This window comes from Sciurus vulgaris (genome assembly GCF_902686455.1).
Source record: "Sciurus vulgaris genome assembly, chromosome: 4".
In the NCBI taxonomy this organism is placed as follows: domain Eukaryota; kingdom Metazoa; phylum Chordata; class Mammalia; order Rodentia; family Sciuridae; genus Sciurus; species Sciurus vulgaris.
Window position 1 is genome coordinate 82,877,592 of NC_136464.1, and position 25,003 is coordinate 82,902,594.

General features: G+C 38.9%; 1 protein-coding gene across 6 annotated transcripts in view; it reads right to left on the reverse strand.

Moving 5' to 3' along the window:
• Window positions 1-25,003, reverse strand: part of SGMS1 (sphingomyelin synthase 1) — a 328,806-nt gene that overhangs the window by 274,947 nt on the left and 28,856 nt on the right. For all 6 annotated transcript variants that reach the window (XM_079138312.1, XM_079138313.1, XM_079138315.1 and 3 more), the window contains exon 2: window positions 19,647-19,745. The gene's annotated coding sequence lies outside the window, so the exon portion shown is untranslated. The remainder of the gene's footprint in view (window positions 1-19,646; window positions 19,746-25,003) is intronic.

Genomic DNA, 25,003 nt, shown 5'->3' on the forward strand with positions numbered 1-25,003 from the left:
AAGTCTCTGGTACATATTTACAGCTAACCTCATAACAAAGGGAAACATGTCAATTCGAATATAACTGAAAATTGTGTAATTGATGCTTAGAAATATTTATTTTTAAATAAAAAACCATAATCATTTTGTGAGCACTCCAAATCATATATAATACATTCTAGTAGTGTAAAACCAAAAGGTTCTAAATGGTGACCCATGAGTGAAATGCAAAGAAAAAACAAGGTCTGTCTGTCCTACACAGTGTTAATGTTAAAGATTTTAATCACTTACTTAAAAATCTGGATTTCTATGAAAGGTTGAAGAACTCCCCTCACACACACCTCCACCTGGGTTGCCACCTGGCAACCAGGAAAAGGTTCCAAGCAGCAGCTGCTCCTATTACAAGGGGCATGGGGCTCCCTGGTGTGTCACAGTGCCCAACCTCCGCTTATCTAACATCCAAGCCACTTCGCCAATTCACATGACCCAGCTGGCCCTGATAGACATTTCACTTTGCCATTCTTATCTTTGATACATAATAAAGTGGACTGAAAAAAAAATACACAAAGGCACACATACATATTTCAAATACTTCAAAATTTCCTTTTTATAGGGGAAAAAAAAGGAGAAAAATATCCTTTCCTATTTCAATCAAATATTCCCTGGATTTTAGAATTTCCAGAAACATTAATTTCTAAATCACTGTATTTATTTCATTACTGCTTTTTCATTTAAATGTTTTTAAGATCTAACAAAATGTTATTATACTTCCCCACTTTATTCATATCACCACCTTTCAGATATGGGAAGGAGTTTGAGGACAACAGTCTAGTTCACTAGGGAAAACAAGCAGGTGGGATAAAAATCTCAAAGATTTTCAAACACATTGGCCTGACCATCACATTTTTCAAATACACAGACATCCTAATTTTATAAGCAGAAAGTATTTAGTACTATAAGAATGATATTTTTATACAGCTACATGCATATATGCTTATTCATTCCAAATTTTCTTTTCCTCCTATCCAAAGATGGCAAATAAATTTTCTCACTCTTTTTATTCTTACATGGCACTGAACAGGGCTTAAAGATAGTAGCCACTCACTGATGCTTGGTAAGCACCTGGATGCTTGAAGGAGGAAAAGCAGGAATAAACACACCAAAGCACAGAATAATACTATTTCCCAGCCAAAGGGAGCCCACGGGATCCCTTGCTGCCTGTCTCCAGTTCCTCCAGCTGTGCGAACTGCCTTCCTATACTGTATGGAGAGCACACCATGGTAATTCCCATCACTCTCATTCAATACAACTTCCTAAAACTCTACTAAAAAAAATGTTTAAGTAGTACTTACAAACATATGTTTATATTCCTGCAGTCACTTTTTCCCTACATGAATGATCGGCTACACACTGAGGTGGTGTTGTGTCCAAAAGAGGTAAGGGCTTTAAGTGTTGGCTGGGTCTCCTACAGACACAGTAAATGGTATGCAATGAAGTTTGTTTTTTACAAAAGGGGTGAACAGTAAGGATGCCAGGGAATGGAGGAGCCTGATATAACACAGAGAACACAGATTCAGAGCCAGTAGAAGGTTTTTTCTACCAGGGAGGGAGGCAACAGCACATGCTCATAAAAACCATGAAATCAGTGCTTCAGCCACTCCTATGCACCATGAATCGTGGCTTCCCCTCCCAGACTCCTTGTGTTCCCTCCTAGGAAATGGGATGGTCCTGTATTATCTCCTTTGAAAGGGCATCAAGATGGGGTCCAGCACCCAGTGTGCCACAGTGGCAGCAATGGTGCTTCATCTTCTGCCTGGCTCTTTTTCAAGACTGCCTGGCTGCCTTCTGACCTTCTAGGAATCTATGGTTACATTTATTAAAACAATTTTCATCAACAAAGCACTGCTAAGTATGAGTTCTCCAGGGAAAAGAGGCCATGAAAGTGAGTGAAAACCTCTCCTAGGATTCCTGGGTTCTTACTCCCAGGGGGAAGCTCTAGAACAAGAAAAATACTATCCTCATTATCTTTCATATTGGAAACAACTTTCTTCATTTGCAGAAAAATTCACACAACAAACATCTCATAGTCTGGTCCCTCAAAACTAAAGGTTTAAAGGACTAGAGCTCAGCAGAAACCCTCTTCCAATAAATCTATTATTAAGCCTCAGGCCTAGCCTTACTATGTCAATGTTTCAAAGAAAATGAATATTCTTTGTGGTCTTCAACTATTCTGGACATTTTTTTTTTTTTTTTAATAATCCTGGAAAAAAAAATCTCCATAGGCCTATATTTTGGCAGTTCTGGGGACTGAATCCAGGGGTTCCCACATACAAGGCAAATGCTCTGCCACTGAAGTACATACCCAGGCCTCTTTTAATTTTATTTTGAGACAGGGTCTCACTAAGTTGTCCAGGATGGCCTCAAACTTGCAATCTCCCTGCATTGCCTCCTGAGGAGCTAGGATTACAGGCCTGCACCACTGTGCCCAGCTACACATGGAATTCTTTTAAAAAGTTAAAACAAAGGTCCAGGGAGGAAAGGAGAAACACAATTAAGGTCCACATGCTACTGCTGCAAGTCCAGGATTCCAAGTTAGGCTCCTCATAGTAGAGTTCTTTGATCCTCTGCTATTACAAATGAAGGGTAAAAGAAATTGATTCTACCTGTGATCCTTCTGGATAAGCTCAGTGCCAAGACAGCTGACAGTCTTTGCTGCTGGCCAGAATTTTACTAAGTCCAACATCAAACACCAGTTGTCCCCTGTGGACCAATGCTCTGATCAAATTACCAACAAAAAGAAAAACTAATGGCTGCCTAAGAAATTCAGTTTGTTTTACAATATTTTCTCCCTTAATGTCCATGAGGGAAAGTAAACCTGAAAAAGTGAAAGAAAATTAAAACTTGTGTCTTAATGAAACTACTTTGCCAATGCTAGGACATATTCTCTGTCCCAGAAAAACATCACGAACAAGATAGTAGCAATTTTAATAGGTAAGATTTTAGGAGAACACAGTGGACATTAAATAAAGACAAAGCTTTAAAGTCAAAAGGATAAGAACTAAGAGAAGCGACTGAAACCTGGATGCAATTCAAATGGCCTGGCATCTTTTCCACTTCCCTGCAAGGAGACTGTGGCATGCTTTGGGGGGTGTGGGTGGCACAAGGAGAGCAGCACCAGTACCCAGCACATCACAGTATCCAGGCATAATTACAGCATGATGATATACAAGAGAATGATAATAACATCTGCTACTTAGCACTACCATTTGTGCACCACTGTACTAACCACTATACATATGTGTTAGGGAGGTCTGAGCATCTATATGGGGGCGGGGCATCAGGCGGCGTGCACCTAAGAACAACCAATCAGACGCCAGCAGATAAACCCTAGTGGCATCTTGCAACCGCCCATCAATCAAGGAGTCCCGGCCAACCCCAGGGGGACACTAAACCCTCAAGCCTTCCCACACCAAATCCAGACTAAAAAGGCCCGGCCAGCAGGAGCCAGGCGCGGATTCCCCAGCCCTCCACCCTGGCCTTTCACCTCGGAGGACTGGTGAATCTTGCCGGAGGGTCAAACCCCAATAAAGACTTGTTCAGCCACTTTTAGTCTGACTCCTTTCTGGTCACCTACATCTGACCTTACAATATACAGTTACCTGTGTGCATATATGTACATACGTGACAGATACAAAACTTAGCAAGACCCTTTCTCAAAATAAAAAACAAAAAATGTTAGGGATATAGCTCAGTGGCAGAGTGCCTCTGGGTTCATTCAATTCCCAGTACAGAAAGGAAGGAAGGAAGGAAGGAAGGAACGAGGGAGGGAGGGAGGGAGGGAGGGAGGAAGGAAAAAAAAGTAAGGAACTTAACCAAGGAGGTGAGACTTAGACACAAAAAACTAAAGACATTGTTGAAAAAAATTAGACACAAATAAAGACATCCCATTAATGAATTAGAAGAATTAATAGTTAAAATGTCCATTCTACCCCAAGCAATCTACAGATTCAGTGCAATCCCTACCAAAGTCCCAAAGATATTTTTCATAGCAATAGAAAAAAAAACAATCCTGCACTGAAGTTGTGGCTCAGTGGCAGAGTACTTGCCTGGCATGTGTGAGTCACTGGATTCAATTCTCAGCACCACATACAAATAAATAAAATAAAGGTCAACAAACAAACAAAAAAATTGTTTTAAAAGAAAAAAAATCCTAAAATTAATATGAAACCAAAAAGACCCCAAATATGAAACGATCTTGAGCAAGAAAAACAAAAAACAAAGCTGGAAGCCTCATACTTACTGATTTTATAATATATTACAAAACTACAAAAATCAAAATGGTATAGTACAGGCATAAACACAGACATATAGAGCAACTGAGCAGAATAAAGAACCCAGGGAACAAACCCCCACACACAAGTCTAAAAGAATGAAATTGGACTCTATCTTACGCCATACACAAAAATTTACTTAAAGTGGGTTAGAGATTTGAACATAAGATCTGAAAACTACAACTCCTAGGGGAAAAAAAAAAAAAAAACGCTCTTGACCTTGGTTGTGGTTATGATTCCTTGGGTATGACATCAAAAACACAGGCAAGAAAAGAAAAAATAGGTGAGTGAGACTCCATCAAATTAAAAAAAAAAAACTTTTGTGTGGCAAGCCTCTTCTCCCAGCAGTTCAGGAGGCTAAGAAAGGAGGATCACAAGTTCAAGGCCAGCCTAGGCAACTTAGCAAGAACCTGTCATAAAATAAAAAATAAAAAGGGCTGAGCTCAGTGGTAGAGTTCCCCTTTTCATTTTCAGTACTGCAAAAAAAAAAAAAAAAAAAAAAAAAAAAACAAAACGAACAGCTTTTACGCAGCAAAGGAAACAATCAACAGAGTACCTAAGAAATGGGGAGAAAATCTTTTACATACCATGTAAGTAATCAGGGATTAACATACGGACTACATAAAGAACTAAAAACTCGGTAGCAAAAAATAAATAACCAAATTTAAAAACAGACAAAGGAGTTGAACAGACATTTCTCTAAAGAAGACCTACAAATGGCCAATAGGTATATGAAAAAAATGCTTAACATCACTCATTGGGGAAATGAAAATCAAAACCAAGAGGAATCACTTCAATGTGTTAAAATCACTGTCATTAAAATGACAAAAGACAACATGTGTTTGTGAGGTTCTAGGAAAGGTGGAGTCCTTCTTCACTGCAGACGGAGATAACAATGGTGCAGCAGCCATGGAAAGCAGTACAGAGGTTCTTCAAAAATTAAAACCATAGTGCTGGCAATATAGCCCATCACATAGAGTGCCTGACTAGCATGCTAGAGGCCTGGGTTCGAGTCCCCAGCACTGTGGGATCATGGAAATAAAAATTAAAACCATAACCAATAATGATAACATAGCAATCTCACTTCTAGGTATAGATCTCCCCAGAAGAACTGAAATCAGGATCCCAAAAACTGCTACATTCGATGTTCACAACAGCATTATTCACAACAGTTAAGATATAAAAAGAACCCAAATGTCCACCAACAAATGAATAAACAAAATGTGATATATACATACAATGGAACACTATTCAGCCCTAAAAAGAAGGAAATTGTACCATTGTGACAACATGAAAGGACCAAGAAGACATGATGCTAAATGAAAAAAGTCACAGAAGGACAAATACTACACGATTCCTCTTATGAGGCACTAAAAATAGTCAAACTTGTAGAAATAAACAATGGAGTGGTGGCAACCCAGGGATGAGAGGATGGTGATATGAAGATCTGCACAAAGTTACACTTAGAGAAATGAGTAGGCTCTACACACCTGCTGTACAGCATGGTGCCTATAGTTAACAATAGGTATTGTGCAACTAAAATTTAAACACTAAATTCGTGGTTAGTGCTCTTAGCCCCCATCCTGCCAAAAAAGGGGAAGATGGCAGGTGGACACAAGGAAACATTTTAAGGTGGTAGAATGCCTCGGTTGTGGTGATGATTCTAATACAAGTGTATACATATGTCCAAACTCAACAACTGTAGGCAATAATTTTGGGTGTTTTTGTATACAAATTAATACCTCAATAAGGCTTGGAAGGGGAGGACAAGAAGGCTATGGCCCAAGTATAAACAAAAAACATTTGTAATCCCTCCTAAAAGGTTTAAGTTCAACAGAAAATCAAAAGAAATCCAAAGCACATAAGTATATAACTTTTCATCTCATGATTCCAGTCTTCCCAGAACTATTCTATTCCAGGGCCCCAGCCCCAGTCTACATTCTGCTGAGCACCACCTTCCCAGGCCTGGCTTATCCCTACCTTTTCTTCTAGAATTACAGTTCCATGTTAGTGAAGTAAAACTTTCCCACTCCATTTCCCAACAAAAGCCAAGTAGAAGATAGAAAGCCCACCAAGGACCTAACACTCATTCAGTCTGTTTCTACTTCAAGAGATGCCCCACTGTGAAGATGAGTGATGGGCCCCCTGAAACAGCTAACCTTGCATGTGAGAACCAACTTCTTTAAATAAAATGACTTGTTCATCTGTATTATGGACCAACAGGAAATCTCCCCAACAGTGCTGCCACCACACAAGGCATGACCTACTGGGGTCTCCTATGCAATGTCAGCAACTTCTGCAACTCCTCACCAAGTGTGCTGGCCTGAGCCTGTACAGAGTCACCCTTGTCCCTGCTGTGCTCCCAGCAGCCACCTCAGCTGCAGCTGGAGGAGCACACCCCTTTTAGCAGAATAGCCAAATTCCATAAATGCCACTCTTTCTTCTCATCCCCCTCCAGAAGCTGAAGGAGTTCCACAATAGATAGAATATTTCATTCACACTGCTAAAGAACAATTTTTCCCATACAGAAACCGAGAGGGTAAATTCTCAACCAGATGAGGGGCCTTATTCATGACAATCTCAAATGACAACTCTTGTTATCTGTCTCATAATAGTTCACATATTTTTTGAATCACAAATTCATCTATATCACAAATTTCTTGACAGCATTTCTGACATCAACCCTTTCCCCTATAATGTGTATATATAAATTCTGCCAATATAAATTCACTAAAGAATAAAATACAAAATCATTATTATCACATACCAAGTGCCAATACCACATTAGCAAGAATTTTATATCCTTGTTGTCCTGGGGTATATCATCTAAACCCACTTGGAAACTCTCAAGTATTTGGTTCTTCCTTGGCTCTTTTTCACAGGAATCCATAAATACTGCACAGAGCTGAGACAAGCTCTGGGAGTGAACTAGTTCTAGCAAGATCAGAAACTGGTCATTTCTGCAAATAGTACTTTTCCTTTGCTAGAATTTAGAAGAGTCTTTTCAAAGACTCAGGCTGCTTCAGTTCATCGGAGGGGAACCAAGGAGATCCTGTGCTCATGCTTGCACTAGAGCTCTCAAAGTGAAAGTGTGGCACAGGCAGCAACTGTGATAATCAACAGGGATGACAAAATGCAGGAAACCAAGCTGAGCATTGGTCAGCTAACCTGTCATCATCTGCAGGGTTCCCTCTTAGCACTAAAAACCCTTGCCTATATCTGCTAAGTAAAGGATACAGCTCCTGCAGTTCAGGGCACTACCATCTAAGGAAGCAAGGAGACATGAGGCTTGGGGATATTGCTCAGTGATAGAAAGCCTGCCTTGAATGCTTGAGGCCCTGGGTTTAATCCCCAGTATACCTCCCTCCTCTCCCCACACCCCCAAAAAGCAAGGAGACAGGTTTGGAGTGCATGGGGAAGAGACTGAAGAAATACAAAGAAAGGGAGGAGCTAGTTGCTAATTAAACAGACAGACAAAAAAGGGTCCCTTTCCTAACATGCAGCAATTCATGATTTTACAACCAGACATCTTTATATCATTGTGCTTCCTCTCAATTATAATTCAACCTTAAGACAATAACAAAAATTATTGCTAGACTGTTGGTGGCTTCAATAAACAAGAGTAAGTGACTTTCTAAAAGTAGGAAACCTATGAGTCTGATTTCCACCGAGTTTAGAGTAGGAACAGGTCTGTGTTTTTAAGTGGAAAGCAGTTTCTCTGCACACAGCCCTGTTAGGGAAGCACCTGAGGCAAGCTTCCACAGCCATCAGCATGGAAACAGAGGTTTTCCTTTCCTAGTGGTGAAGTCACAGCTATTAAAGAGCTGCTCCTCTGCAGAGCTGGAAGGTGTTGAAGAGGACTTCTGTTATCTAATCAATGCCAGGGCCAGTAACGACCACCTTGGTTACTACACAGTGGCCAAAGCATTCCTCTGACGGGCTGCCCTCTGGTGAGCTAGAAGGAAGCATGGATATTGAGAGGATCTTTCCAACATGCAGTGAGGACTGGAAGCAACTGAATTGAGCAGTACCAGGGGCAGATCATGAAATAATCCAAGGTCAGTAAGCCTACACTAAAAGAACCACTCTGCCCTCCTGAAGCAGCTTAATTTTTTCCAGTGACCTGCTATCAGAATTAAGGCTAATAATAGTTTTTTACCTACTCTCTGAGTTTAAAATGCTTTGTTGAAGCATTTACTAAGGATCAAACTCACAAATTCAGTCCCACTCCCCCATGCCTCATTTATATCCAATCTCTTTGGCTTGCAGGAATGTCCTTTTTGTGGGTGGTCAAGGACAAACGGCATTAAAGTCTATTGTTTGGCTCTTTATGTAAGAAGGCTTAATGTGTCAGCTGCATTTTAATCTAAGGATTATATGCTTAACTGTCAGAAAATACCTTTTAGAAACATCAATAAGGATTGTTTTTAGTATTTGTTATCACAAGGCCCAATTATTATTTATAAATTTATTGGTACTTTAGCACCTGAAATAAAAGCCTTCAGCTGAGAAAAAGAGGCAGCCGCTGCAGAGTTCACAAGAAAGCCAAGATCTCTGCTGAGACCATCTAAATATATATCAAGCCTTAAAATAAAAGAACACAAGCTAGTGCTCACCACTGCAGGTATGTGTCTGACCAAATGCTGCAGCTACAAATCCTGACCTGGATTTTGTGTGTCTCGGGTTCGTTGGTTCGTTTTTTCAGACCTTCATATCGACTCATATTAACTTCAAGTCCAATGAACACACACATTTAGTTCCTCTTCCTCTTAAAACCTCAACACAACAATTATTTCTTTTTAAAGGCATTCACAAGGACAAAGATAACAGGAGCAAGTATTAAAATGTTCAACTTTTTAAAACTGGAAATCAGATGGAGGATGGCAACTGATAACAGACCCAAATAAGCCAAATCTTCCAGTCAGTGAAGCCCTGTTTTTTTCATCATGAACATTTAAAGATCTTCAGACAGAAAGAAAATGTCTAACACAAAACACAGAAATAAGGGGAAAACAACCTGACAGAATTAAAACTATGCAGAAAAGAAAGTTTCAAAAAGAAAAATATTAATCTCCTTAGAGAGCTAAGAAAAAATACTGGCATGAAATAACAGAATTCTGCAAAATAAAAGCATTCAGCAAACAATAACAGTGTCAGAAATGGAAAACATGGTATCAATCATGAAAAATTTAATAGAAGGGTTGTAAGATAAACTTCAAAAATACTCTAAGAAAGTAGCTTATAAGGAGAGATGGAAAACAAAATGAAAGCTGTCTAGTCAAGAGATAACTCAACACCTAACAGGAATTCCAGAAAATAACAGAAAAGAAAAAGGGAGGGAATGAATAATGAAATACTGTACTTTCGAAAAATTTCTAAAAATAAAAAATGTGAGTTTTCAGATTGAAAATGCCCATTTGGATCTCAGCACAAGAAATGAAAGTAGACCCTTACCAAAGAATATTATTGTGAAATTTCAGAACTGATGATTAAAAGAATTATGAACCCAAGAAAAAGATGAGAAAAAGAAGACACCTACAAAGGACCAAGAATCTAGTAGGTTTGGGCCTTCACACCATCAACACTAGACAGACAAATGGTAGAAAAATTTGCAATGCCTTCTTTATTCTGCAGCTTGGTGATTTCCAATGTAGAATTCCACACCCAGCCAGACAATAAACTAATATGAATGACATTCTCACGTATGTAACAACTCAAAAGTCTTACCTCCCATTTGCAATTTGTTAGGAAGCTTCCAAGAGGTGTGCTCTGTCAAAGTGAGTAAAACAAGAAAAATGAGAATAAGGGATGAGGGAAAGACAGAAACCAACACAAAAGCAAGATAAAAGAAATCCTCAGCATGGTACTAAAGAGATTCCTGAGATGTGGTGCCCAGCAAGCCTACAGAGCAAGGCTCTAGGTGAGAATTCTTCAAGTTAAAACTGAAAACATCTATTTGGGTCAGGGCATTGAGAGGAAATTCATATGGAAGGCTGCTTGTGGTTCAATAGTGATCCCTGCAGGGAAAACGTAAATTTTTAAAACAACATAATTATTAAATCCAAGGAAAACTAAATGTATGTACGGGACAGTTAAGATATATAGCACATCTGTGCATCCTATTTATACAGTGTAAGGTAAACACTAGATAAGAAATGGGCTGGTGAATAGCAGAAACAGATTAACATTTTTCATAAGCAGCCTTGTAGAACTGCATAACCTTTTTAAAAAATCTAAATTTTAAAAAATGAGTACTGCAATCCACATTTTTTTTTTGTTTCAGTGCTGGAAATCAAACACAGGATCTCATTGTTATGGTTTAATATGAAGTGTCCCCCAAATGCTCCTGTTCATGTGGGAATATTCAGAGGTGAAATGATTAGATTGTGAGAGCTATAACCTAATCACTCCATCCTAGTTTAAATGGACTAACTTGGTGGTAACGGTAGGCAGGTGGGATACAGCTGGAGGAGATGGGTCACTAAGGGCATGCACATGTGCACATGTGCATTCTTATCTCTTCTCCCTCCCCTCTCCCTCTCCTCTCCCTCTCCTCGTTCCTCTCCCCTCCCCTCCTCCTCCTCCCCCTCTTCCTCCTCCTTCTCCTCCTTCTTCTCAGTCTTCTTCCTCTCTCTCTCTCTCTCTCTCTCTCTCTCTCTCTCTCTCTCCCCTGTCCCTGTTATGAACAGAGCAGTTTTCCTCTTCCACACCCTTCCACCATGATGTTCTGCTTTACCTTTGGCTCAGAGCAATAGTCAGTCATCTATGGACAGAGACCTCCAAAGTCACAAGCCCAAAATAAATTTTACCTCCTCTAAGTTGTTCATGTCAGGTATTTTGGCCACAGTGATGCAGTGCTGACTAAAACACATGCATGCTAGGGAAGCATCTACCACTGAACTATATCCCCAGTCCTACAATCATTCTCTACTCTACCACCCGACAACTTAACAAAATACTTAAAACATGTCTAATCATTCAAACTAAGCACAACTCTACCAGTTATGTTACACACGTTACACAGAAGAGACCACCTCAGGGAAGTTACATGACACAGAATAACAAGGTGACAGAGATAGGACTAGAAAGACATGGCATGCACAAGGTAAGTCTGAGGCTGACAATGGCTGATATTAAAATGTGGGTAGGAATCTAGAGAGAAATGAGTCAAATCAAGTTTGGAATTCAGTGGTTCTCAAATTTGAGAGTACATACAAATCACATGATCTTCCATTTAAATAAGTTATCTAAAGTAGTCACATTCATGAAAACAAAGTAGAATAGTGGTCACCAGAGGTTAGGGGGAGGGAAGAAAGAGTTGTTTAATGAGTATAGAGTTTCAGATTTGCAAAATGAAAAAATTCTAAGATCTATGTGAATAGACGTAACACTACTGATGGTAAATTTTAAGTTGTTTTTTAGTCCCACCCCCAGTTTCAACTTGGGCCATCTGGATAGAGCCTAAGAATTTTCTCTTTACCAGGTGATACCAATGCTACCATCCCAGGAAGCAATTTTGAAAACCATGGTTATTCAAAGGTTGTATTCTGAATGCACAGGAACTTCACCTGAGACCCTAGACCAAGTAAAAATGTACAGGGTTGGGGTAAGAGCTATGAATGGACTTGGAGTGCTTAAAACACCTCAGGGTGATTCTAGTGTTCAGCCAGTCTGAGAGCCCTGCCCAGTTAGCAGTAGAGGGCATGTCACTGCTAAGACCTGTCACTACTTAAACATATTCTGGCTGTGCCTCCATTTCCTCATCTATAGAATAAGGACTACAACGTTGTTGATAAAATTAAATAGGATAACCAACAAAAGAACATAAGGTGGTGTCCATCACATAAGGAATAACGTTCTCACTCTTGCTGCTGACATTGCAGAAAATAAGGTTGACCCTGTTTTCTTCACAATAAAATGGGGTCAGTTAAAGGCAAAGAAGAAACTTAATGTTCAATCCCAGACTACTCAGTAAGGCAAAAGGCTCCAGAAGAGTTAAGAACAAAGTAAGCAGAATTAAATCTAAGAATCTATTATGATTCCCACCTGCATTTGGCAAATTTAGGGTCTTAGTACAGAATTAGTAGCTAATCTCTTTACTCTCTGAGTAGGTGCTGTTATTTGGAATGTAAATATCATTGTAAAACCAGCTAATACAATCAATACTCAAACATTACCACCTTCATTTAAAGAGTCAATAAAAACAATGTGGTGTGTTCAGACAAAAAGTAGCTGAAATTCTCAGACATCCACGTGGCAAACAAGTCCTTGTCAAAAGAAACTGAAAATGAAGGCAAAGGCATAGTTCAGATAGGTTTATTCATTCAAGAAATATCTGAGCAGCTCCCACAGCACAGTTGCACTGGGGGAGGCAACTGCATCTGCAGGGCAGTTTGTCATGCAATGAAGCGGGTGGGTCCAGACGTGAAGCAAGCTTTGTGAATACTAAATAGCCCCATTCTTCCTGAAAAGGACTGTAGGGAGGGCCAAATTTGTTAATCTACTCATTTTTTCCTTGCTTTTATAGCTAAATATTTTGGGGGTGCATCATGAATTACACTGACACTTTAAGCTACCAATATCTTAAGTCCACAGTAAATACAAAGAAATTATTATCCTAGTCCTCAGAAAGCAACATGACCCTCCTAGATATCTGCGTCATATAAACATCTGAGTCCCAAGTTTCCTTCGTTAAGATGCAGATTCAACCCAGAAGAGTTCTACCACTGAGCTACTACCCAAGCCTGAGACAGGGTCTGACTAAGTTATCCGGCTGAACTCAAACTTGTGATCCTCCTGCCTTAGCTTCCCAAGTCACTAGAATTACAGGAATGCAGCACCATATCCAGTAGGAAAATACTCTTAATAAAGACAGTAGTAACTACTCCTAGACAGAACTGGCTAAAGGCCTTGACAACAGACTTGTGCAATGGTCCAAACCTCTGAGTCAATGAACATCCTCCCACCACACTGACAGGTTCAAATCACCTCCCACCACAAGAATCTTTGTTTTCTAAAGCTCAGAATACTGAATGTGATTAAGCCAGCAAACATTTCCCGAGTGAGAACCAACCTAGATATGCCTGAATGTCCCACCCAAGCATATTTCCATGAGGGTGGAATAATAGCAGTGTGAATTTTGACCTAATAATGTTCCCCTAAATATACCAGGTGGCACTCTTCACATGGGAAGCCAAAGATCAAGTTACTGGTAGAATATATGTGTATTTAGGTACTTTCATGAAGCAGGTCTACTTTCTGTGGGTTTTTTCATCTCTGATTCCTTGACATTATTAACCCAAATGCCCCACTGTCATAACACAGAGGTAAGTATGGAGTCGGGCAGAAGTCAGGACCTGACAGTGTTGACCCTTATAGCCTGCATGACTCAACTGTCAATGTAGAGAGGTCAGTACACTCACTCCTCTGCTGGCAAGGCTGTTTTAAAGGTCAACCACAATAAAAAGGAAGAGAGAGATTAGTATGCATGAGGCGCTATCCTAAGTGCCCCACAAATATCCATTAAGTTGATCTTTCCCAGAACCTCTAAGGTAAATATCTTTATCCCCATTGCACAGTTGAAAAAACTGGGGCACAGAGAGGTTAAGTAATTAGTCAAAAGCTCATACACTAATAGTGGAACCCAGTCTGATCCCAGAATCCACGTTCTTTATCACTTCTTTATTCTTCCTCCCTAATAAATCTTTCAGGTCAAATCAAGAAGATATCTGAAAGTGCTTTACAAACCATAAAAAGGTATTTTAACAATAATTGTTACAATAATTATTCTACCTTTCAGTACCCCCCTGCTAACTACCTGGATTTACCTCTGGAAGGAACCATTCTCCACTGTCCATCAAACTAGGCTTCCTCTCTAGCTAAATGTGCTGACCTCAGGCTCTAAAGATAAAGCATGACCCAGGCAATCCAATCAGAACAGGTCAAAGTCACAGTGACTGATCCAGCACTAGGTGCATGGCAAATTATATCCAGAAATGTGGTATCTTGATGTGGACCTGAAGCTGCTAGAGGTTTTCATTTGTAGTCCATGATCACATAGTTAAGTCAGATTCTCATGACATCAGTTGATGTCCCAGGCAAGACCCTCCTGAAGGCAGATCCATCCCTAGACTTTCAATTACCTGTGCCAATAAGTTTTTTCACTAAAGATAGTATGAACTGAGTTTTCTGTCATTTGCAACCAAGAGAATTATCCTGATCTCTTTCTAAAACATATTTTGTTCTATCAAGCTATATGTATCTGCACTTCCTGAAAATAAAACTTAAAAGACTGATAAAGCAAATTTCAATACATGGTTTTGACAAATCAAGACAAGATAATTCCATATTACAGACAATACATTCTCTAATACCACAGGACAAGTGATCTGGTCCATCATCAGATTTGTTTCAGAAAACTTTATTTTTAACCAAAGGGTAAAGCAGTTTCCAGCTCTTTAAGGTAAAGTAACTGTGATATTTATTTTATTTTGGTCTTTTCAATTATAGTCTCGCCTCTAAACCAAAACCATTATAAAGAATTACTAAAATGGGGTTAGAGATGAAGTTTGCAGTGGAGTGCTTGCCTAGCAAACTCAAGCCCTGAGTTTGATTTGTAGCACCACAAGCAAAAAGAAAAACAAAAAAAAAAAGAAAAAATTACTGGGCTGGGGAGATAGCTCAGTTAGTAGAGTGCTTGCCTTGCAAGCACTGAGGCCCTGGGTTCGATCCCCAGCACCGCAAAAAAAAAAAAAAAATTACTAAAATGAAAAATGGGATTGAATTTTTATAATATTTTAACTATAAGAAGATATGAATGGATACTGTATTAGTCCATTTGTCATTACTATAACAGAATACCTGACACTGAGTGGTAAAGAAAAAGAGTCTGAAGGTTCAAGAGCATGACACTGATATCTGCCCATCCATGGCAAGGGCCTCACAGAGGATAGCATCACAATGGCAAGGCACATGTAACAGAGATGAGGAGTGTACGTAGGAGAGGGATTCAGCAAAGATGCCAAGCTCTGTTACAACAGCGCATTCTCAAGGGAATCAACCAGGGTCCCTCAAGAACTACATCAGTCCTTTCGAGGGTGACACCCCAACTGACCTAACCAGGCCCCGCCTCTTAAAAGTCCCACCACCACGTCTCAACCTCATGTCACACTAAGGAACAAGTTTCCAGCACGTGAATCTTTTAGGAACAAACCTTATCCAAACCATAGAAGGAGCTGAAGAAATAGCTCCTTTTGGAGAGCGTTCGCCTAGCATACGGAAGGACCGCGGTTTGAATCCTTGGCCGCTCAACTGAGAAGAAAAAAAAAAAACCCACAAACCATAAAAGATAAAAATCATTTCTTCTTCCTCCAGCAGATAAACTATATCTAAGCCTTATGAAAATTCAGCCACAAAACAAAAAAGTTTGGAGTTTTACTCACTGTACCAGCTAACAATCCCTCTCTATGGTTCCTTCAGGAGTCTAAGACTTCAGAGGAAAGCACCCTCATACAGATCAATGCCTCAAACGGTGGCAAATAGCATTCCATTTGACATCTAACAGCCCCTAAGGTGATGTGTAAAGGTTACTGGGCTTCATGCATTTTTACACCTTCGAATTATTACATACAGCTAAGGAATTACAACTACAACATCCAAATAAATGTCTGACCTCATTTCCTAAAAGACCTCTTGGGCTGAAAGGCCATGCAGCCTTCATGGCTTATGATGGCTCACTGATATGATTTGACTATTTCCTTTGGGTGGTTTGAGGACAGTCTTGGGGTGGGGTATAGGCAGTCACCCAAAATAAGTGTCCCCCAATGAACATATATGAGCACATATGAAAATGCTAAACAGGTTAAAAAGATGTTAAAAGCACATTCCTTAGAAAAATGTAACAAATATTTCTATATTTTCTGTGTTCATTACAATGCCTCCTGTAGATTTCGCTTACGCAGAAACAATCTTTTATGACCTTGACTACACAAACAGAAAAGCCTTCCAATAGAGATAAATTTGTTACAGTACATTCCAAACTTTATTTTCTTGGTTTATTCTTCTTTCTGATGAGGTTATTATTTATCATTAAAGTAGCATACAATCAGAGGTCTACTTGGCTTGCTTTGGATAAGCACTTCAAATGCTCTTCAGCCCTTCTTCATACAAGTCTGCTCAGACAGCTCAGGGTTATCACGTATAAATAATCAAGACCCTCAAACCTGTAATAGTAGGTATGTAGGTAACACTACTCATTACTGATTATCTGAAATAAGTGTCTTCAAATTTATAAAACTAATGAAGACAGCTGACATATTAGTTTAAAACTGAGGATCTGGTACTTCTAGTTCCATATACTCTTTTGTTTTGATTAACAGAAAACACAATCCTAGAATGGAACTTCAAATTCATGGGAGTCAAAATTTTTATATAAATTTCATAAGGGTAAGAATTTTATCTAGTTATCATCATTTTATGTATAAAATTCAATAGACACTCTGAATATCTATTGAATGGGTAGATATATAAATAGATAAATGAACAAATGAATAAAGGCATTAACATAAATATAATGGATTCAGATTATTACATGCCTACAGAGGTTATGATTACTATGTTCTTGCTTTCATGAAGTAAAGCAGGAGCCGGCAAACTTTTTTGTAAAGGGCCAGATGGTAAATATTTTAGGCTTTATGGGCCATATGGTCATTGTTGCCACAACTTGATCCTAGTCTCTCACAACTATTCAACTCTACTGTTACAGCATGATATATAAACAAATGAGCACAATTATGTTTGAATAAGACCTTATTTAAAAAAAAAAAAAAAAAAAACAGAATTTGACCATAGAAACATCCAAATCTCATGGGAAACACTTTATTATAATGAACCCTTTATTCCCTAAAGATCAGAAATTGATAGACTCACTAAATTCTGCCAGACATGTTTTCTTGGTCAAAATTTGGCCAGGGAACACATACCTAAATTCCACAACTGCCCATTACTCACTGCTAATCTTAGTTCTGTTATCAGCCAAGTCTCACATAAGCCTGTGAATTTATATCCCTGAATTCTACAGCACAACTGGTTTCTAGGGGTGTGGCCCATGCCTATAACTGTGAAGCCACAACCACAACAACATGGGCTCCTCAAGTGCAAGCCCACAACCTTCTACTCTTGGCCCCTTTTCTAACATCAAACATCAATGCTTTAAATATTCCTTGACTGCACAGTCTCTCCAGAGGAGCTACAGAAAGTAAGAATGGCAGAGGAGAATACAGAAGACTAGTGCCAGCAGGGAACAAAGTGAAAACGGACATGGTGAGTCACAGCAAGAGCAGCAGAAGTCATGATAGGACTGAAGGAACCACACGTCTCTTGGACATGTGTCTTGCTCCCTTATCAGATAGCAGAACATCTCCTTCATATCCAACAGATGCTGGGCAGAGGTTGGGCAACCCAAGATGGCCTCCACTGTAACCACAGTAAGAACGAAATCTTGTTTAATCCCCATTTCTGCTAGAGGGTGCCCCAGATGGGTACACCCCCAAAACTTACCCATATCTAACAGAATAAACAAACTATACTATTCTCACACAATAAAACACTCCATAGCAATGAAAATGAATGATCCAAAACTATGCAATAAGGAGGAAACTCTTTAATTCTTTAATACACTATTGAATTTAAAAAGCCAGACACAAAGAAGTACAGCTTGCAATACGTATTACACACACACACACACGAAAGAAACCTAGGCAAAACTAATGTATCCTGCTAGAAGTTAGAGCAGTAATTTTCCTTGGAGGAAGGAGGGTAGTATTTAGGAGGGATGATGTTTTGTCAGTAATGTTCCTAACCTGGATGCTGATCAATAGGTATGTTCAATTTGTGAAATGATATTGAGCTACGTAATTTTGTATATTTTCTATAGGTATGTTCTACTTCAACAAAAAGTTTGTTTGTTTTTTTAAATATCCCATATGTAAATGGTCCAGGCCAGACTGGACTCCATAAACCCTCTGTGTTCATTCATCATTTTGCTTCATGTGGAGCCCTACTCAGTTCTCATCTTTTCAAAGCATAAGCATACTGAGGTCAAAGACTGAGAAAGCAATCTAGATCATTCCAAGCTACCTATGATACCAGACACAGCTCCTTCTGAATGTTTCTTTTGAATAACCTTTATTGATATCACTAATCTTTTATTTAAAATAAAAAATGACAGTAGAAGACACCACTGGTGTACTAAATGGTTCACTTAGACTTCTTTGTAAAAGACTCAGACTTCTTTTTAAAAGACTCAAGATGGGCAACTTCAGTTACTAAATATCTATAAAGAAATGCTTCAAAAATAGAAACAAAAAAATGTTTTAACACACAGGGACTACTTGAAAGAGGTATCATAAGTAAATTATCACTGAGATTGGAATATACAACTGTCAACAGCCACCCTGCAAGAATCACAACTAACTGATCATGTAATTCGCTATAATGTGTACAACTACAATCACTGCAGAACACATCTTTTAGATTTTATATAAAATTTCAATTCAAGTAGTCAAGTTACGAAGCTAGGTCATTTTTACTCTAATGTTGGTTAGACTATATTAATCTTAATTTCATATTACCACTTATAATTTTCCCACATTCCCCTACAAGTTTAATTTTTTAAAAAAAATCAATTAAGAACTTCGCTCACATTAGATCACAGAGTCTGGTGTACTTAAGAATTCTGATCAGAACAGGGGGTAAAGGTGATGACTAAATCCACTGACCCAACCATAAAACATCATCCATAGACAGATTATAGGGAATGAAGAAAGTATGGAATCCTACTCTGTCAGACAGGACAATTCCATACTTTCATATTCATATGTTTCTTATATCAAACAAATTCCTACAGCTTATCTGTCCATTAATTAATCTGTTTAAATTGTTTTAATCTGACTTTATTTTTATCAACTATGGAACATAACTCAAAGTTAGAATATTTACTAGAAGCTATTTAATTAAATAATTCTGTATCACATAATTTATGAATGTCCTAAATGTCTCTCAAGGGAGACTATCATATATTTCAGGAACTGTGGCCCCAAGAATTTAGGAGAAAATCATACATCTGCAACTTACTTTCACGTTTCAGAAAAAAAAAAGTATAAAACCTACACACACACACACACACACACACACACACACACACAGAAAAGGTAGCAAAAATACTAACAACCATTAAATCTAGGTAGTAGGTACACAGGAACTCACTGTACATTCTCTTAATTCTTCAGTATGTTTGAAAATCTAATAGTAAAAAGCTGCATACAAATCTTTACTCACCTTTCATGTGGATGGCTGTCTTCTTTCTCCTAATCAAAACCAAATGGCTAAATATGCCCAAATGCACACTCAGGGGTCACTCATGCTGCCTTCTTCACCCTGCAAGAATCAAAACAACATGCTATCATCAAGGATTTTTATTAAATTAGTGCTATTTCAGTTCGTAAAATGTACTTAATACACAGCACAGTATTTTATCTAGTTTAAAATACTGCTGTAACTTTTTTTAAAACAGGGAGAGAAGTGAAAAGAGAAAAAAACTGACCATATATTAAATGTAAGAAATCAGCCATACCCATTCTAGGAAATTCTAGAACAAAGGAATCCCTCAGTAACTTCTCTTTTCTTTCATTTATTATAACATGATTGATAAATAAAAGCTGCATATATTTAGGGTATACAATGTGATGAATATATATATATATATTCACTGTGAAATGCCATAATAAAGCTAATTAACACATCCATTTTTTTGTGGTAAGTATACTTGAGAACTCTCTTAGCAAATATCAAACATATAAAAATACATTGTTACTGACTTTAGTCATCATGCCATATTTCAGGTCTTCCATAGGTTAGAGCTGCAAGTTTGCCTCAAAGAATTCTTCTAATTCATACAACTTCAGGGCATTGACACAGCCCAAACATTCTCTAAAACAAAACTGGAGCAGTAAGGACCTGAGCATCCCTCTGATTTTGGAATTGAGACCATACTTAGAAGGCACCCCTCTAACCCTCTTAGAACTATACAGAATTGCTAAACCTCCTCAAATCCTTTCAGACAAAGGTGTTCAGATCCAGCACACAGTACACTCAAGCACATGCTATAGAGCGAGGAGGCATCCGGGCCTGAAATTTGTAATCAGACTGCCACCATCACACCTTCTGCTTCTGTCCTATCTACTACATTCAATCCTCCCCACAGCCCTACGCAGTTTAAGGATCCCACAAACCAGAAAAGGCAGCCCAGTGTCAGAGATAATGTATGAACAGAAAGGAAATCCCTGCTTACCCAGGCTCAGGATCTGTCTCACTATACAGGATGTCTCCACCCCACCAACATGAAAATAACCCCAGTACCAAATGGCCAAACAACACTTTCACGTGAGAGCAATGGGGGTAGGGGCTACAGTTTATTCTCCAAGAGTATATATTCATAATCATCTTAATAGTACCACTAATACTATAATCATTGCCAATTATGATAATTATTAATAGTGAGTATACTTACTTTGTAGACACAATAACCTAAATGTAATTTTGGCATTTTATATATCCATACACACTTCATTTTTCTCCCTTCTTTCTCATAAAAGCATCATTGGCCAACTGAAGTGAAAAAACAAGCACCACATCGTAACCCTGGTGATTTTTATCTCTGCCATAACCACAGGCGGTTCCCTCTTGCCGTTGAGGACTTTCACTTTTATAAAATGCAAAATACAGTACAATATAATAGCACAAAAACAGCCCCACAAATACAGATGAAAACAGCACCAAAACTGTAGGGGAGGATGCAGTGTCTCTCCATGATGGCCTGAAGAGGCACTTTATCTGCTAATCATCAAAATTCTGCATTCACAAAGTCTGGGAGGTATATCTATGCTTAACATGTGCAAGGGAGAAGGGACAAAAGCTTAAGGAAAACCAGTCAGGGAGCCTCTGCACCAGGTTTTCAATCATGTGTTCTCAGCTTATTAGTGTGATTAAAAAGCTAAAGACCCTCATTCAGCTGCTCACTTACCTGAAGGTTGAAACACCTGTTCCAAGGACACTAGGATTCAAAAAGGAGAGACAATGTGATTCACTGACTCACAAACTGGGGCACTAGACCCCTAGGAATACTCAAAAGCAGCTAATGCCTTCAACTACACAAAATGAAGGGGAAATGCATGAAGCGCTTTTCAGAAACATCATCTTTTTTTGGTGAGGGAAGGTTATGCGAATAAATAATTTAAAATTTGTTACTATTAAAACAAGTTTATGTTGTGGAGTAGAATGCAGTAGCTGTATGAATTAAGCTAAAACACCCATCCTCACGTGCCTAGATCATTTCCAGGTTGGCTGTAGAAGTGGGGAAAGATGGACTCTCCATTCTTATGAAAGACAGTTTTGGGAGAAAGACAGTCTTGGGAGAAAGCAGAGATTTGAGTATCACAATGGCCCTTGCTCTGGAGAGTTCTGTTCAAAAATCAGTTGTCCCAGTCTCACCAGATGTAGGAACAGGCAAAATGAGGTCTAGGCACACAAAATCCCATCTCTATATCACGTATCCTGGTACAAGTATTACTGAGGTTTCCCCGTGCCCCTCCTGCCCGTTGTCCTGCCACAGGCATATTTTTGTCACACAGGCTCATGCTACTCCAGTACTCAGTTTTATATCACTGACATTTCTTCTACCAAATTCCCTACTGGCACATTCACTACTGGCAATAACTCTCATTTAAATGAATATCTGTATCATTACTATCAAAAAACAAACTTACCAATTCAGTTTATCTCTGAAACCTTTTATTGTGAAATGTATTTTAAAGTGCATAACTCGTAGCCAGCCTGCAAGATGGCCCCCAGTGATTCCCTAACCCCACTGGGGTTCACCTAGCCAGTCCCCTTTCACGCTGAATACCTCTGGCATGTGTAAAACTACAATACTGTGAAATGGTGAAGTGAGACCTCAAAGGCTAGTTTGAAAGACTTTGCAGCGTCCATCTCATTCAGTCTTGGGAGAGAAGCTGAGTGCGGTGACATGAGGACAGTCAAGAAGTTCAACAGACAGGTAAGGTGGTAAAGAACTGAGGTGTCTTCCCAACAAGAAGTAAGAAACAGCACCCTGCAGCAGCCATGTGAGTGTGTCATCTTGGAGGCAGAGCCTTCAGCCCCAGTGATGGCTGCCCACAGCCTCCTAAGAGACCCGAAGTCAGACTACCTGGCTAAACTCTCCCTGATTCCTGAACTACACACAGAAACTCGTGAAGTACTGGATGTTTACTATTTCATTTCAAAGACTCCAGGTAATGTGTTATGCAATGATAACTAATATAACACATCAGCTTTAAAAATGATAGACTAAATACCCAATATCCAGTTAGCATTTGATTTTGGTTTGTTTTTGGAAGCCATGCATGTGTCCCTCCTGACTGCATTTCCCCTACTCATTCTTCATCCCTACACCACCACCCAGATTCACAACTAGCCTAAATTTTGAGTCAACTCTTCTTTTGCTCCTCAGTAGGGCTTTACCACATATGTGTTCTCAGTATGTTGTTATGTTTTGCCTAATTTAAACCTAATAAAAAATAAGTCCATACTGGGGTTATTTATACATAAGCTTAGAAACCCATATTCTTCTAAGACTTACCTCTTCCCTTATGATTTTGATCTTGAGATTCACCCATGTTGACTCATGTGGCTGTAGTGCATTCAGTTTTTTTCACCACCAACTAGTTCTCCTTATGTAAACATACCTGCAATTTCTAGCACTTTTCTACCACTGAGGATCCTCTATGAATTTTTCCATTTTTTATTATTCTGAATAATACTGCCATTTATATTTTAGTGCTTGTTCCCTGGTGCACATAGTCAAGAGTTTCTATGGGGTATATACCTAGGAGAGGAGAGCTGGGCTTAGAATTGCACATGTTCAACTCCTCCAAGTATTGCCAAATTGTTTTTCAAAGTGGTTGTGTACAATTGACTCTTTAGCCGCCTTTCCAGTCTCTCTCCAAATAAGAGGCATGCTTGTTTTACTAATTACAAGGCAAGCTTTCAACCAACAAAAGGGAAAGCTTTTCCTCTTTGCAGTATCACTACTGCAAATAAACAGCACTCCAAAGCCGTGAACCAGGCAGCTGGAACATATTAGTCACAGAACATCAGTACCAACTTCAGAACAATAATAGACCCAGTTGACACCACACACTGCCCACAGGTATAAATCAAATTTGATTTCTAGACCTATGGTAAATTCAGATTCTTTTCTTCCTGATAGATTAACATACTATCATTCCACCTTATTGCTATCATTTGAAGGGAAAGAAAATGAATTCACATGCAGCCCAGACAAATTCAAGAATCAAGCAGGAGAATAGATCATCTCCAGGAAATAATGGTTGCTTCTTTTTAAGAGAGCTGGTTATAGTTTTTTAACTATAAGATGAAATTGTTATTTACTATATTTATATATAGTAAACTGTTATTAACTATAACTGATTTTATTGGTACTAATTCTACTAAAACTTCTTCAGTATTTTGTAGCTGGGGAGATAGCTCAGTTGGTAAAGTGCTCGCCTTGCAAGCACAAGGCCCTGGGTTCAATCCCCAGCACCACAAAAAAAAAAAGATGTCCTTTGTAGATTTAAAGTTAATCCAATTTCTTAGGTACCAATAGTCATTTTTATGATAACTTAATCTGTATTTTTAGTAAAAAAAATATGATAGCAACTGTCATTAAATACAAATAATGAGAATTTCTGTCAACTTGGGCACGAAGGAAAGAACTGTTGTAAATTTCAAGGCAACTCATCTATCAAAGAAATAACAGTGGCACAAAAAGGCACCTAATGAAGTCATTTCAACTCAACCACTTAACAAGAATTTGTTTCTTCACAATCATTTAGCCTTTTGAGATAGGAACTATTATTATACCCATTCTGCAGATGGAGGACAGGAAGGCAGAAGAAGCAATGAAACTGTGCATAATCACACAGCTGACATGCCATACCAGGGTTGGAACCCAAGCTGTTTATTGCCGAGTCCACATTCTTAACCATTACTCTGGGCAACTTCTCAGTCCCCCAAGAGGTCCTGCTATTATGACAATAATAGCAGCCTTCAAAAACTAACCATCCACAACATGGTAAGCATTTGTCAGTGTTCTAATATATTTTTTCTAATCCTCCCCATATCTCTATTAGGAATGTATTATTCCCATTTTTCAGCTGAAGAAACTTAGGCTCTGAGAGTTGAAGAAATTTGGCTAAAATCACATAAGCAGTAAAAATTAAATGGTGGAGACCACTTGAAATGCATCCCTAAAGTTCATGTTCGTTCTACAATGGGCCTTTGTGGGACTTCTAGACAAAATGCTACTACCTAACCTCAGGGCAGTGGGACATAAGTGTTGATTTTGGGCCCTGGAAACAGACCCGTGCAGGAAGCAGAGTCTGTACTTGGGGAAGGTGTGCTGGCCTTCCCACTGAGCAGCAGTGGCTGCCACATCTCCACCCTAAGCCCAAAGGGACGGAGTAGGAGCTGAAAAGTGCACAGGAATCTGGGCTCAACAGCACTTCCTTCTGGGGTTACAATGGGCGAATCCCTAGAGCACAATGTTCCCATCTATAAAATGAGGATATCCTTCA